This window comes from Saccostrea cucullata, unplaced genomic scaffold (genome assembly GCF_032062105.1).
Source record: "Saccostrea cucullata isolate Sc308-1 unplaced genomic scaffold, CSIRO_AGI_Scuc_v1 ctg9333, whole genome shotgun sequence".
Classification (NCBI taxonomy): Eukaryota; Metazoa; Mollusca; class Bivalvia; order Ostreida; family Ostreidae; genus Saccostrea; species Saccostrea cuccullata.
Genome location: NW_026925242.1, coordinates 8,362 through 22,525, shown reverse-complemented (window position 1 = coordinate 22,525; position 14,164 = coordinate 8,362). Strand labels below are relative to the sequence as shown.

At 32.0% G+C, this 14,164-nt stretch overlaps 1 long non-coding RNA gene across 1 annotated transcript; it reads right to left on the bottom strand.

Moving 5' to 3' along the window:
* Window positions 1–11,784: 11,784 nt before the first annotated feature.
* LOC134268431 (uncharacterized) lies at window positions 11,785–12,522 on the bottom strand. Its single transcript, XR_009992363.1, has 3 exons — window positions 12,248–12,522; window positions 11,927–12,097; window positions 11,785–11,842 (listed from the first exon to the last, which is right to left on the bottom strand). It is a non-coding gene; the product is annotated as an uncharacterized LOC134268431 (long non-coding RNA).
* Window positions 12,523–14,164: the final 1,642 nt, after the last annotated feature.

Below are 14,164 nucleotides of genomic sequence, written 5' to 3'. Positions count from 1 at the left end.
ACTGTCACCTGTAGAATGAAAGCAGGAGAAATGACTACTTTATGTAACTGAGATCATGCTTCATGCATAGTTAACTTTTGAACAAAATCGTTTAAATTTTGTATTGATTTCGAAATTTATTCTAATTTAAATATTTTCAATTATGCATTTTATCTTATATGAGTAGGTGGTTCATCCTATAACAGCACTTGGTCATGTCGACATGTAAAATAGAATTCTGCTCGTTATAAATTAGCGCGATACATATACGATTATTTGAAAATTGAGAGTAGAAATGTTCGAAAACAAACCATTCACAAAGTATATTGTCAGTCTGTGCAGTTGTGGTGGGCAGACTTTAACAATTGAACGTTCCCGGTGATTCTTAAACATTAACAATTACAGAGCCCGTGCCTTGTGTACAAATACTGTGTACGTGTCGTGGGTGTGATCAATTTTATAAACTCTTTTTCTGGATTAAATTTAATATATTTCATTAAAACACAAAATTGCAACTTTTCTTAAGTAACACAATAAAAGTAAAATTTGTGAGAGAGCAAGGATGTGTCAATCAAACCCATCCACACATTTGAAGTTTCAATAACTTTTAGAAAATAACCTAAAATATATTTTTTGTATGAAAATCCATTAAAATATATACAGACCCTAAGACGTGCTACTACCCCAAAAAAGCGTGTGACTTTCGTGCGCTTTCCGTTTCGTGCAAACCGTGTAGCGTTTCGTGTAAACCGTGCAGCGTTTCGTGCAAACCGTGTAGCGTTTCGTGTAAACCGTGCAGCGTTTCGTGTAAGCTCCAAAGCGTTTCGTGCAAACCGTGTAGCGAGCGTGCGAGAAGCGTGTGAGAAACGTGCGACTTTCGTGTAAGAACCGTGTGAGAAACGTGTGACTTTCGTGCAAGAATCAGGTAAGATTCATTCGGAAGTCATTTCATTTTAAATATGGCTATCTATGGGTCAGGATGTTAAATTTTATTAGTATTTTATTTTTGAATTAGCTATGCTTGTGATATTTTAGGAGTAAAAACAAAAATAAATGGAACAACAAAATGAAATTACACGGTAATGTATAATAATATATATATTTGTTTGTTTTCTTTTCCTTCTTAAGAAAATGTGTTCAAATTAATCAACTATGTACAACAATTTTAAGGGCACTGAATTCAATATATTATCAACGCGACCATGGCTTCTTAAATATTTTTTTCTTAAAGAAAGAAAGAAATACCGGTATTATTTTTTTTTATTTAAAGCAAAAATATATCAGGACTCCGCTCTTGTCTCTACATTTAAAGTACATGTACGTGAAAGAAAGTTTTGAGACGATGTGTCATTAAATACTTTTAATACATAAAATTTGTTGGTCATTATTGTCAAATAAATTTATTATTATTTCAATTCACATGCACTAACGACCACATCTTTTGAAACGGGAGGGGGGGGGGTTAAATTAAATTACCAGTACAGTCTTTCATTTTTTGTTGTAACTTTTAATCTAATGTTAGTTTAAATAAATGCTTAATTTTCTATTCTTTTTTAAAATCTTTGTTAAATGTGTGTGCAGATACACCCCTTAAAAATATATTGGAATCTTCTTTCCGCCTTTCAACTGTGATCAAGGTCATTTACAACAGCGATCACGGGCTCCGAGTGAATGGCAACTGAAAATCGGTTTTGCTATATATGTACATGTTGAGTTCACGGCTTAATGGCACCTGAAAATTACGACTGGGTTTTATTTTTTGAAATGAAATGGTTCGATAAATATTTAATGGGTACAACTTTTATATCAGCGGATTTCATCTTTTATTTTTAATCCGAATTTCTAACCGTAAACAGTAAAATAAACAGAACTGATTTGGTAGTCTTTTTATGAATATCATGTAAGAAAAGTTTAGGAGTAAATCATGATGTTTTATAAATCACATACTTTTTATTTCAACTAAGATATTTCAGTTTTCTTGTAATATATTTGAATACCCTAACCGGTGTTAAGATCGATCTACATTGTATGTAGAATGTTACTACTAGAATGCGACTATTAATTAAGGTACACATATATACACACGTCTAGTCGGGTTTTAAAATGACGGATTTTACAGTATGATGGGTATACTGATATTATTTGATAAGCTTCATGTAAAAAGAGAAAGAGAATAAAAATAGATGAAGACATCACCTTTACCCCCTCCCCTTACCAGTTTCCCTCCTATAGATAATGCTTACGTAAGATAAAAAAAATTCTTTAAAAATGTATCAATAATCGTTAGTAGCTAGAGTATGTAGGCAAATTTTATTACTAAATCAAGAAAAATATTTCGCCTCGCCAACGGAAGTCAAACACAATATAATTAATATTATTTAATATCAATAAGCTCATAGTCCTGCAGTAAGAAATCGAATTTTTGTTTAATTTATAAAACTATACTCCTAAAAATATTTTAATGCAAGAGATACATTGTAATGAATGACTAATATCTAAAAAATTGTATTTTATCAAACAGTCATTCGTGATATCGGCATTTTGCTTTTAAACATTTGGATGAATAAATAAATACGAAATGACAATTATTTTATTAATAAATTACAACTGTCAGAGTATTAAATATTTCTATCGGTTTATATGATTCTAGACTACTAGTGTACTGATATTTAATTAAAACAGATGCTAAATGTGCCTTTGTGAAAGATTTCCATTTAATTAATAATAAAACCGTAATAATGTCGGAGATATTCCGAGTAAAACTCCAAACCGAGGCCAACACGTGCGAGAATCGTGTACAAAGCGTGTGAGAAACGTGTACATAGCGTTTCGTGCAGCCTTTCGTGTAAACCGTGCAGCCTTTCGTGCAAAGCGTTTCGTGTAAACCGTGTAGCGTTTCGTGCAAACCGTGTAGCGTTTCGTGTAAACCGTGCAGCGTTTCGTGCAAACCGTGTAGCGTTCGTGTACCGTTCGTGCAGCGAGCGTGTGGGGTAGTAGCACGTCTCAGGGTCTGTACCTGGTAAGTCGTGATATTATACAGAAATATTTAACTTTAAATCTGTGTCCATGCACATTTAAAAGTTAAATTAAAATATATCAAATATTCGTTCTTGGTTCAAGATCGGGTATTTCTAATATATCAAGGGAATTTCAAATTAAGAATGTAAACTTGCTCAAAGGTTTACAATTGCAGAAATCTTAACATTATATTATTTATATCAATGCCTCCCTTACAGCATTTACTCTTTTTATTCTTCAGTAATATGAATTTTATAAAGATTATTTTCAGATAATTTTTTTTTGCAATGCTAATGTCAAAACTTACAAGAGAAGGTATTGAAAATTCAAAACAAAACGTAATAAATAACATTCGAAATCATAATTTTAATATTTTTAAAGTCAGTAACATAAATTAAAATACCATTCAGAATTCAAAGAGGGAGAATGCTAAATCTGAGATAAAATAAAATAAGTTACTGTTTTTGATAATACTGGGGAATTATTTTTATACAACTATCTCCTTGAACTTACCGGTATACAAGTGCATTAGTAGTTCAATAATTTTCAAATATCTATTTCTGGTGTTATTAGTGATGAATCCCCCTTTTTTAAAAAAAAAAAAAACACAAATAGGTAATACCTACAGTGTTATCTCTAGTGCTTTTAGTGATTTAATATTTTTTTTAATAAAAAGATAAAACCTTTTGAATCATGAAAAAAATATCTCCAGCCCTCCTCTTCTGATGCTGACGACTTGTGGAGTTTCCTGTGAAGCCGGCATTTCTTCAATCCATCATTGTACCCCAAAACCCCACAATCTCCCCGACATTTCTCAGCGCAGTCTTTAAACGATATAGAATACTCTCCTAAATGTTCTTGTTCCGAATTTTTATCGTCAAAGTCTATGTTTCTGGTGTATCTCCGTGAGAACATAGCAGCTATAGGCACCGTAAAGACATCCTAAAGACTGCTCATACTAAAATTATCTGTGTATTACACCAGTTGTACGGTTTCTGTATGGAAATTGCGAACCAATCTTCCATCTAGCGGGTATAAATCTAGAAGCCCTAATGCATTGCGTACCACTGATTGGCTGATTGTTACGTGTTTAACTATCTCTAGTAGATCGATTTTAGATTTTTTGTCGTAAGGTTAAAAAATTGTACAAAATTCTGTATGAAATTTTATAGAAAGAAAACAAAGTCTCAAATCTAAGCACCAAGGAAATCCTACGATTTCTTTATATTTTATGAATTTATTATTCAGGTCATTTCAAATCTTAATCAGTCCAAAAATGTTGTTTTTTGTGTTAAGTACCCTTATTTTTAAAAGTGAGGAAAACGCATTAAATGGTAAACAAAACGAAAATTATGAGGTCACGTAAAACTATGTAGGACTATATGAGTTTTACTGGTTATATTGATGATTTCTTGATTGCTTGTTAATGGTTACATTGTCAGACACTGGTGAAATTCGATCAAGTTAAAAATTTTTGTAGAACCTCGGGAATACCTTGTTCTGCAACACTGATTTAAACGTAAAAATATAATACTGATATAGGCTGAAAAAATGATGTAAGCAACCGCGAAGCGGTTTATAAAAATGCGTGAACTGTCCCAAGTTTTGTTATATCGTATAATGTAAGTTGAAAAAAGCTTCATTCCTTATAATTCAATTTCAGTGCAGACACTGAGACAATTTTCCCCCTGAATAAGGCTTCACATTGATTTAATTTTAAAAGTAACGTCAAGCGGAGTAATACGTTTTTTGACATAACTCATTGTGACGTGGACAAGTTATGTTATACAAAATGGATAAAATCTTTTATTCAATCAAATGACGTGTTACAAGTAAAATTAAATTATTTCGAAATCTCCCCCGGATTTTACAATTTTCCACAAATACGACCATTAGGATATTTGGAAAGAAGTGAAATCTCGAGTATTGTTGCATATCAACTCTATCAAATAAAAAACAATGAAGCGCATTGAAGTGGTAAAATTTTCCGTTGGGATGAAACGTTCTGAGTCATGTTTAGAACGTCAATTATAACATAACGACACGCCCATTTCTTTAGAAACGAAAAAGAAATATTTGTCGTAATGTTTATAACACCCAATACATTCAGGTTGAGTTACTATGAAGCGAATTAAATTCGTAGAAATTTTCCGTTTGACTGGAACATTTTGAGCTAATTTTAGAAAGATGATGGTCATACAATGACACGCCCCCTATCTTTAGAAAGGAAAAAAAAAATCGGTCAAATGGTTCATTCGAATACCTGTAGAACATGTTCTTGTATTCGATAAATATAATAGCCAATCAAATTGACAGTCCATATGAACACAGAGTAAGCGCTTGTTCGACCGATACATGCGTTATGTTAACTCCAATAAACATGATAGATTAATAATTATTCAAAAAATCATTGAAACACGCGTTTTACAGAAGCGGGAACTCTGTAACTCTCTCTCTTTCTCTCTCTTATAACTTTGAAAATCTTCACTTCAGTATAACTCATGTTGCTTGTCACGAATAGTGGGGTGTCCTTAAACATTACGATAAATATTTCTTTTTTCGTTTCTAGAGAAATGGACGTGTCGTTATGTTACAATTGATGTACAAAACATGACCAGAACGTTTCATCCAAACGAAAAATTTTACCACTTCACTACGTTCAAATCTGATATTTAAAGTCTTAAATTTTTTTTGCCAAGTATTTTTTTAGTTTCTACATACATAGGTTAATTAAAATTCAAATAAATAAAATGGGGGTCTATGTGCTTCTTTGGGCGCTACAGTACATTGACTATGACCTTTTTGCACTGAAATTTGTGTCTTAATAAATAATTAAATTTTCGACATTTTCTCTCAGATACTTTTATCCAAATAAAGCATGAAACAAAATGAACTCTAAGTCTAAGAAGACACTTTAAAATTGTGACTAAGAAAAAATTTCAAATTCCTTTGCATAATCAATTATTTGACCTTTCTGTACCAATAAATTGTGATTTTTCTGGCATTGAAAATTTAATGAGCAGGAAAATTATTTAAAGGCTTAAACTTTTTTTGATTTTAAGACAATGGGTCAAAATTATCTTTGAACATCAAAAGTGGGGGTATATAATGTAAATTTTCAGATATTACTAAAAAAGTGTCAAAAAGAAGATACAGTTTCAAAACAAATAAAGCCCTATATTTTTCTAAGATATGAAAGTGATACAAGAAAATTAAAATTTATTCTTTCTGAATCATAGGAATTCTTTGCAGTAAGGATACACAAATGGTTTTTCTCATATGACCTCCTAAAGCTAATTGTGACGTCATTAACTTGTGCATTTCCCCGTATTTTCTTAAATGGTTTCAGAAGACATCAATTTTCAGTAGAATTTTCTTTCAGAAAATATACTCTGCCACCGTCGCCCGGTAAGATTTTGAGATATGTGATTTTTCATAGTTGTGTGCACAATATATCCAAAAATGAAAGCGGGCGACGGTGGCAAGCACTATTTTCTAAAGGAAAATTGGCAGAAAAACGAGTCATTTTGAAGCTTTTCTGCATTAAACTTAAAAATGTACCAAAATAATGACGTCATATTTGAAGAAAGGCTCTTCTTCATGCCATATTTTTAAAGATTTATCATATTTTTCTACTCAACTATTATTAAAGCCCTCTTCATAACTTTTTAAGAACATTAAATTTTTAGGGCACAATAAAGCTTCTTTACGTTAATAATGACTCAATTTCTTCCTAGATTTTCAGAATATATACTATATTTGTCTCACTTTGTTGATAGATTTCATAAGAAATAATTAAATATATATTTCAGAAATAAATGTCCTTTTGCTTTTATTGTAATGATAATCGCCATGTCTTTCTATAAGCCTACTATTTATGTATTCAGACTTCCATTTAAAACTCCCTTAATGAAGTCAAATAATGCCTTCTTAGTCAACATGCAAAAATGGTTTGTTACCATGCAGGGGATTCTTACTCCTCCATGTCCGTATTTGTTCTGCTCTAATTTTCTATTGTTTTGTGGACTTTCAGATTGAAGACAGTTCGTTATCTCCACATCCTTTCTACTACTTAGTCATCCGCAAAAAAGGCAACTTGATTTTATCATTTTTTTTTTGTTCTCCTTTTTTTATATTTGTATAAATCATACATATATTTTAATAGGCTTTTGGAACAGATGATATTTATGGCACAAAATGGTTATCATCATAATAAAATTGCCAACTATTTGATCAATTAGATAATACTTATATAATATCAATGCAATTTGTTTGTTGTTATGTAGTGTTATTTAAATGTAATATTTATGAAAACTAAATTCTCTTGAAGAGGTTGGATACATTTGCTAACTAAGACTCATTAAATCCTTTTAGTGTGTTGTGAATTAATATTTTTTAACATACGAATGACGTAAACAAGTCATTTTCAAACTCAACACATGGTTAAACACAATATTTAAAACATTGATTATTGTTTGATAGCTGACTTAGAATTTCGTTAAATGCCTAAACTTATCTTATATTAATGCTGACCAATAACTTGTGACATCATGCGTGCACCTTTAGAGAAATAGATCTGTACAGTAAAAGACATTTTCCTTTTTAGTGTTAAATAATTCAGAGGTGAAAAAGAATTAGATAGACTAGAAACGAGAGGTCTTCCGTCCGATTCTGGAAAATAATCCCGTAAAATCAACCTGAAAATTGGTTAAAAATTTTGACTCACGGGTGATTGAACCTGGTTGACCAGCGTGAATATCCAACAAGCTATCCATTACCCAATTTGGAGCTCTGCTCTAAATGTACTTGTGTATACTTCTACAACTGAACATCTGTCTGAGAATTATCTAAAGACGGGTCACTATTCATAATTTTGCGCAAATGCCGTGAGTAAATATTCGCGTCCTTTCCTTGGAGTCTTCTATTATTGTAAATAGGTAAAATTGCTTCAATGAAATTTTAAAAAAATATAACGTTCTTATCGCCTATATCTTATTTTGAGTTTTAGAAAGTATATTTAACACATTGAACACATTAAATATCGTGTCTAGCCAAGTTAGACTAAAGCAGAAACTCCCAAAGTGAATTGTTTGTTTAATTAAAGTTGCATTAAAATAAATGTGTCTTTCAGAACTACCGATATGTGTTAATTTGTGTCCTTTTCTTTCGCTTTCACTTTCAGTCAATCTTGAAAACTATAACGGATCTAAATGTCAATTGGCGTTAAATGCTTAAATCATATATGCAGACACACTTCAAATTTAAGATTTCTAAATACACAAGATACACTTACTGGCATTGTTACAATCCTTTTTCCTAAATTCGGATCTAACTTTCATGAGGGTTTCTTGCTGATTGACTTCACTTTGATATCGTTCTCATCTCTTGTTTATTTTATTTCTGGGAGGGGGGCAGGATTTAGCTGTCTATTATCTTTACATTATAATTTAGTTCAAACTCTTAAAACTCTTAAAACTATTCTTATTAATATATCAAAACTAGACAGCAATTTCTAGTCTGATATTCTTCCTCATAACACCCTGTACAATATTAAGGATATCGCTTTTATAATTTATAGTTTACAAGAAAAAAAATTTTCATGTTGTACCCCGTTTTGAGAACAGCTGAAATTATGAAGTAACTGATTAAAAATCGTCAGTTTTTTAATGGTATATTATAATTTTTCGAAAACTTTGCAACATTGTTACATTCAAATTAATCGCGTAATAATACAACTGTAGTCACGGAAGTAATGATAATCGAGGGAAGGAAATAACTGATATATATATATATATATAGATCCAGCAGCCATAATATCTGTTTTCATTAGGTTAGATCGAGCTACTGTTTAGTGTCAAAGGTAGATTTATTACAACTGGAATTTTCCATGGATTCCGAGGACTGGAAATAAGGAGAATGCATAAATAAGATAACTTAGCGGGTCGTCAAGGGGTAGTATCCCCATATCAAACTAGATTATACAAAATTTGTGTTCCTTTTTGAAAATCAACCAAAGAGGGGCGAAAATACAAACAAAATTAAATTATAAGCAAACAAAGTATCATTGGACCATGTTTTGCTGACGTGATTCACACAACTTGTGCGGTTTAAAAAAAAAAAAAAAAAAAAATACATTTCGAATACTAAATGCAACCTGTTTTTGATTGATCTTAAAGCTCAAAGAGAATTGGGTTGCTCAGTGGGGACCGGCATCTCATCATACCTCTGGTATTTCTTAAGATTTGTGTTTTATTCTTTCTTTACAGCTTTTGTACATGTTGTAAATTATTTTTGTAAGATCGACCACCTTCACAAGATGAAACACACCCTTTAAGTCCGGTTTAATGGTGGCTTATAGGTCCTTAATGGTGGTTTAATGGTTGTCTTTAAGTCACCATTAAGTCACCATTAAGCACCTTTAAGTAACATTTACACCACCATTAAGTTACCATTAAGCCAACTCAAAGTCCTTAATGGGTGCTTAAATGTAGCTTAATGGTAGCTTAATGGTGGCTTACAGGTCCTTAATGGTAACTTTTGGACCACCATTAAGTCACCATTAAGCTACCATTAAGCTAGACTTACAGGTGTTTAATGGCCAAACTCCATTAAGACACCATTAAGCTACCATTAAGCCACCATTAAGCCACCATTAAGTCACATTACGCAGTCGATAATATTGTTTATATGGGTGAAAAATTATTTTTATAGTGATTTGTTATCAATATTATAAATGTAGAGTTCGCATATATCTTGATTTGGTAAAAATAATGAAAAAGAACGAAATTCAAAATTCAAAAATTAAAAAAAACGCCACAGTCGGGGCGCGATCCCATGACGAACATGGCGAACGCCTTATCCATTAGGCTATCGCCGCTCTTGATAATTTAAGGAAAATATTAAATATTTAACCTTTATTTTTTCAAAATTTGTTTGGACTTGTAAAGGTATTTACTAGTATTTTGTTGAACATTTCCAAAAGTCTTAAATTGATTTATTAATAAAAATATAAACAATTTTATTTGTGGATCTTTTTGAAAGGCTTATAACACATTAATATTTCTACACTGAGTTCGGCTTTTAGATTGATGTAATGTGATTGAGTTCTTCGCTCTGTTATTCGAAAATTTTCGAAATGTAAGCATTAAATAATGATTGAAAATAAATTAATTATAGATAAAACACAAAAATCTATCATCGAAAAAGAAAAAGGAAAAAACAGATTCTAGTATTATTTTTAATATACTGCGGATATTAACGGTTTCTGTGTCAACAATTTAATGACAATCCTCGCGAAAGAGTTACCTGGTTAATTACGTTTACAAAAACTTTTTTTAGAATATCATATTCAGTTTCAATTCTATTTGTATCATAATGGGTATCAAAATAATTGACATTTTACAATGAATCATAATTTTTAATTTGTTATATGCTTGCGTTAAATTTAAATTTTGTAAAAATAATTGATCATTAAAATCTGTCAGTGTACGTTGTGTATGTATAGTTTCTTGTTAGTTAACCGGGGACGGGGGGACACCTAGTTAAGGTCTATTGTCTGACCAGTCGATTTACTATACATTGATCATCTGTTAATCTTACCCCGTTTCGCAATGTGTATACATCTGTCGCATGTCATGTTTAGTCTGATCGGCCGTTCCTCTGAAAATCGATTTTGAAATAACAATCATTAAAGACCGACTAGATTTTGACAGATACTTACCGCTGCATTATTAAAAAAAAATAACGAATTAATTAGAATTATTCATGATGTAAAAGCCATTAAAAAGTTTTTCATGGTAAAAGTCAATCTTTGAAAACTAAACATTTGTATACCAGTAGCCCCCCCCCCCCCAAAAAAAAAGGACAGAGATTTTTTTTTTTATGAGATTATATAGTTATATTCCTGTGAATTCTGTAGCGGAATGTTTCTTTTAACACATGAAATAAAAATACCATTTTGTTTTTAAAAAGTAATATATATTTTGTGTTCATGAATATAGATAATTTTAAGAACAAATTGATTTTTGGTATTGTAAATTTAAGATATTTCACAAGGACTTGCTCACGGTGTGTAATAATTATTTATTTTTAAAAATCATATACACTAAAAATAAAAACAACGCATGTAATAATGATTTATTTAAAAAAAATAATATACGGTTCTGATACAGGATGTCTTGTTTTATTATCACTGTAAATGATTTAAAAAAAAAAATAAATAGACACCTCGAGCAAGCCCCTGTGGCTATTAGCTAACTTTGTTCCCAGTGATCAAGTTTATGCATGATGACAAAAAACTCGTAGAAATTATGATCGAGACAAAATTATGAGTTGGAATAGATTTTGCGTAAATGATATTAAAGTAACTAAAAGTTAGTTCAAAGATTCTATATAAGATGCGTAAAAGTTTAATGAGGGTTGACCATTAAGTCACCATTAAGCTCAGCTTAATGGTGGCTTAATGGTAGCTTAATGAAGTTTGGACATTAAGCACCTGTAAGTTGCAGCTTAATGGTGGCTGAATGGTGGCTTAAAGGAATTAACTTCTTTAAGCCAAAATTAAGTCACCATTAAGCTACCATTAAACGATTGCTTAAAGGTGGTCTTTCGTCTTGTGCTTCTTTTTCTTTAACTCTTATCAATAAAGATTCTCTGTGTCTAGACCCACGACATCTACATCGATCAACTCTTTACTCGGCAAATCAAGAAAATATGCTTTTGCTAAAGTATATATACCAGGGGACCGACAAAAACTAAGTAAAATAAAATCTTAGATTACTCCCCTCTCACTGCTTTATTTCATTCTATCCTAGCAAGTTGTTTGACAGAGTCACTAATTTTATATCTAAAAAAGGAAAGAAAAATGAGTTAGAAACAGGAAAGTTAAATAATGATTTTCTGTCTAATAGCTCCTTTGTAAATATTGTACCTTGACATGATTGAGTGTTGCATGCCTCTGTTTGAACTGATTGACCAGAGCATTGAAGCCCTCCATAAGAAGGAAGAGGGTCGTCACATCTTCTCATTCTGATATGAATTCCCCCACCACATGGCATGTCACATGGCCGGAAGTGACCCCATTGACCCCGATTACCGTTCACTACAATTGTTGATCATTTATTTGTATTACAGTTTTAAAATGAAAATAATAATTACAATTAAAGATGGAAAAGTACAAAAAAAGAAAGCAAACAATAAATATGAAAATAAATAACAATGATAAATTTTTTTCAGGGAGGAAAAAGAAAACCTGGACAATGCCTGAGGTTGCACGGTTGGCTCTCCTTAAACCTTCCTGTGCAGTTATAACCTCCATATTCAGGTGCAAGATTAGAACAGTTTCTAATCCTTATCTGAACACCTGCCCCGCAACTACTACTACACTGTCCAAATCCTGACCAAGCTGACCATTGTCCATCAACTACAAATCAGTAGTACACGTTCAAGTCAGTACTATAGTTATGGATGTACCGCAGCCTTTTTCAACTTTTGCTTGCGATGACGAACAGTATTCAAGCTTAAAGTCCATCTAAACAATACAAATCAGGAGCAGAGCAAACACGTGCACGGACCTCCAAAACATCAGAGGTGGGATCAAGAACATTGGAGGAGGGAGTATCACCCTGCCCACTTTTCACAAACGTTGCGTGCTTCTCGTAATAATCAGGAAAAATAAAAAAAAAGAAATCCGTATCCAATTTAGTATGCAAATTATCGCCTAATAGACAGTATGAAAAACATCATTCTGCATTTGGCTTTAAGATAGTTTGTACTTGCTGTCAAGTTTATTGTAAGGACCTTGAAACTTGTGCTAAATGGCTTCATATAGGCTTGGCGTCATGATTTGAAAGACACAGATACGATTATGCTTCCCAGAGAATATTTAAAAGTGTATTCTCTGTATGCACTTCTCTGAACTACAAATGTATGACATCATAATTGAAAATGACGTCAAGTCACTTCAAACTCGAACTGTAATAATGGGGAGAGTGTCATAAACCTTACATCGTATTTCAGTCTGCATATAAAGATGCAGAAAGCAAGTTTAAAAAAAAAACGTGTTTTAAATTTTCTTTTAAAAAATCTAATATTTCCGAATAATTTAGATGACTTTGCTTTATTAATCTTGTGTAAAAGTCAGCGTGTTTAAAGTACACAGGAAAATATACTTTTGACATTTTTTTTTTTTAATCCAGTGGATGGAGGCAGAGTTCATAATATGCGTATAAAAGAGCCTAGCAGTCTTAACGAATCAAATATTATTCTATCTCAGCCACTGCCACATATGTAATCCATTCCTATGAGGAATTCATCAAGTATTGTGCAGTGTAATGAATCAAAAGAATGTAGCAAGTGTGGTGATTCTTCTCTGCGTGTGGAGGAACTTTCGTTAGCGGTTCATCGCCTAACACAAGAAGTTGAGTCATTAAAAAAAGAAACTGGGTGAAAATGTACAGAAAAGCTTAACCAGTTCAAGTACTAAAACAATTCCGAAAGTCTTCAAGAATATGGGCAATTGTACCGATGATCTGCCGAAGGGATCCCAAAACGTCACTTCTAGACATGTGCAGTGTGAAAATGTTCTTTCGGAAACATCAAAAAATGAATGTTCAACAAATACAGAACCAGAATCACATGTGTACAAAAAACCAAGAAAGAATTCCCTTCAAAGACCTACACCTAATTCTGAGCAAATTGAGAAATCAACACTCATCATTGGCAGTTCAATTCTGCAAAGAATAAAAACCTGTGGGTTAAATTCAAATGTTCGTGTTAGTACTAATAGAGGAGCCAGTATCTCATTTATTCTTTAAAAATTACGACAATACGATGTATCTTCTAAGGAAAATATCATTATCCAGGCTGGAGAAAACGATGTATCAAATCAGCGCGATATGGAAGCAATAGAAAATGACCTTTGCGAAATAGTAACAGATCTACGAAAGAGAAATTCAAACATTCGTGTTTTTGTATCTGAAGTCATGCCAAGAAAAGATGCAATGGTCACCGGTGTGAATGATATCATCCGCTTTGTGTGTGAAGAATACGGTGTAACAGTTCTTAAATCAAGTCAGATTTTTAACAACTGGAATTCCTCATTGTACTGGAAGGACGGCATACATTTGTCAGACAAAGGAACCGCCTCTCTGCTGAAACTTTACAATAA